The sequence below is a fragment of the Carassius auratus genome, linkage group LG28B (genome assembly GCF_003368295.1).
Source record: "Carassius auratus strain Wakin linkage group LG28B, ASM336829v1, whole genome shotgun sequence".
Lineage (NCBI taxonomy): Eukaryota > Metazoa > Chordata > Actinopteri > Cypriniformes > Cyprinidae > Carassius > Carassius auratus.
In genome coordinates, this window is record NC_039293.1 from 9,024,745 (window position 1) to 9,027,865 (window position 3,121).

A 3,121-nucleotide genomic window follows, 5' to 3' on the forward strand; every position below is an offset into this window, starting at 1 on the left:
CTATATTTTCTGCAAAACCACCGGCATGATGCTTGAATGTTTACAGGATGTTGATATAGCATTGCTATGGTACTCAAAGTGATCTTTAGTGCGGCTGCTAGTTTGTTTTTTGGTCATTTGTTTCTTGCTTCTGTGGTTCTACTCTATCTTGAGATACTATTGATACCCATATCCTGAAATCTAGTTATTTTTCCTCTCTCAGTGCATGTATTTTCTGATTCCTTGTTCTGGTTGTACAGTCAGTTATGCTGGCATAAAATAATTGGGCATTTGTTTCACCTAAACCTCTGCAGATGTTCGATTCAGTGGTGTTAAAATGAAAACCCATGATTAATCACCTACATTCGTCTCTGTTCATCTGCAAATTACTAATTTTCCATTCATTTCATTTTCATCTGCTTCATCCGATGGCAGCCGTTGTGCCGTGCATGTTTTGCTGTAGAACAACCTTCGATGTGACGACTGACAATGTGGCGCCGTGACCTTCACAAGGAGGACTGAAGGCAAGCAGGGAGACGGCGACTGAAGGAGACCTATAATGTGTACATTTGATGGACGCCTGAGGACGGTCTCCATATAAAGTGAACCTCTCTGTGTTATTTCTCTTGGGGATTTTGGAGAAATTTGCTTTAATGCACAGAAGTGCAGTCATAAATTCAGAAAATTCAGTTCTCCGAACTGCATGCTCTCAAGAGAGCGTAGGTTGTGAATTGATTTGTTTATATTTCGGTGTGCAGGAGCCTTTCATCATGAAGTGGAGATTTTGACATTGTTTTAACTTTGATGGGGTGTTAGTGGTTAAGGACTCTTGACTGGTGATTTGAGGTTTGTTGGTACAATCTTAGCAAATTGTGTGTTAGCACTGGTTATAGACTGATATATCGTTCTAACTAATATTCGTCCATTTTGAGATTATTTTTTACTCTTGATTAATGGTATATCACCCCATAAAGTCTATTACAACATCTACTGATACACATATTTATTGAAATGTGCCATATAATGGTGACTTAAAGTCTCAGAAATGCTTTAGTTCTTTACATTGCAAAAGAATGTATCCTATTTGGTTTTTGAAAGAAGTCTCTTATGCCTCACCAAGGCTGCATTTATTTGATTTGACCAAAAGTAATATTGTGAAATATTATTATATTTTAAATGAACTGCTTTCTATTTGAGTATATATAAAAATATTATTTGTTCCTGTAAAGCAAAGCTGAATGTTCAGCATTGTTACTCCAGTCTTCATTTTTTATTTTATCATATGTGTTAAAAACACACATTTGGATCAGATTTTTTTGCTTAATATCTTAACTAAAATTAAAACAAGAACCGAAAGTATATATAAAAAACTTGATAAATTTAGCAAAATTTTTCTGATTAGCAAAGGTCACTGAACCACTGCTGCTAGATGCTGGAACTACACAGTCTGTTGCTAAAAAGCATCTTTCTCCATTGACAAAATGATCAGCTAGATTTCCCCAGGTATTGGTGAAACAGAACGAGGGTGGTTTTGTGTCAAGGAGCGAGTCGACTGTGAAGACAAGGTAACTTAAGTTCTTTTGGCAGCTGTGATGACAGCTAATGAGAAAGCTAAGAGTAAATACATCCTACTGTGACACTGATTCCCAGCATGCCGAGGCAGATGCTGCTCTTTGATTTGTGATTGTACGGCGTCTGAAGATGAGGGGCGAAGCACACTAACGCAGTATTCACTACGATTCTGTAGGGACTGCTGACCATCTGCACTGGTCTGAGCGACTGTCTCCAAGTATGTTCTCATAAAGCCATTAATAGAATATGAAAAATTAAAAAGTGGCAGTGTTGTTTCTCATTCTGACGTAGCCTCTTTCCTCTTGTCCCTGCGGTGTCTGCCCTAGCAAAACCAATGTTCTGCAGCAGTAAATGAGATCTTATCTGTCACTTAGCGGAGGTTTCTTTTTTCCCTCGAATGACCTGTGATTGAGTGTCTTGCTCAAGGGCACCATGATTATTCTTCATGATTCAGTCTAACCAGGGTTCAAACCAGGCGAGGTTGGGATTTGAGCATGTTTTGAGCATTAAAGGGTCAGATCTGTTGTTAAAGTTAGCTGTTTATTAACTCACCTTCAGACAATCAAAATTAATACCTGTGACTCCTGACGATATACTTTGAGGTCTTATGAAGCGAAATGATCAGTCTGTGCAAGAGACTAAACATTATTTACAACATTATTAACTGTAATCCAGAGCCTTCATTTGATTTCATTTTATATGCTTTAAACATTGAAAAATTCCAAGTTTCACTTCATAATTGGTTACTTTAATGATATGATTAACTGTGTATATGATTTGTTATTGTGCAATTGTGTAGATGCACAAGTGAAGTGAACCAGTTCATTAAAACAACTGTCCAAAAGAATCAGTTCATGGAAAAGAATTAGATTCCCAGTTTTCCTCCGGCTCTGGATTACAGGTAATGATGTTGTGAATAATGTTTAATTTCTTGCACAGACCGAACGCTTCACTTCATAAGACCTTAATATATTGTCAGCGGCAACAGGTATTGATTTTGTGTTCCTTGATTTGCTTTTTCAGATAAAAACTCTTCTGAACACAAAGCCATCTATCAACCGAGTCATGTTTTGTTTATGTTTGGAAGGCTGCTTCTCAAAACTTGCTCTTGAAGGGTTGCCATGTCCACTGGTTTTAAGCATCGCTTATTAAAGGGGGGGAGAAATGCTATTTCATGCATACTGAGTTTTTTACACTGTTAAAGAGTTGGATTCCCATGCTAAATATTAGAGTTGGGTCCGAGTCCACCTTTGTCGAGTACGAGTCAAGACCAAGTCCACAAACATCGAGTCCAAGTCCGAGTCCGAGTCCAAAAGGGTCCGAGTTGGACTCAAGTCCGAGTCCTTAAAGGCCGAGTCCGAGTCGAGTCCGCCCGAGTCCAGAAAGTAATTAAATTAAAAAAGATTATAAATTGGTATTGTACATTTTTACATTCTATTAATATTTTAACCTTTCAACCCATTAAACCAATGGCAATATAAAAATGTAATAAAAAAATACCACTGTTACATCTAGTCATTGCCATTGAACATTTTTATTTTATGTCAACAGAACTAGTTTCCTTTCAAAA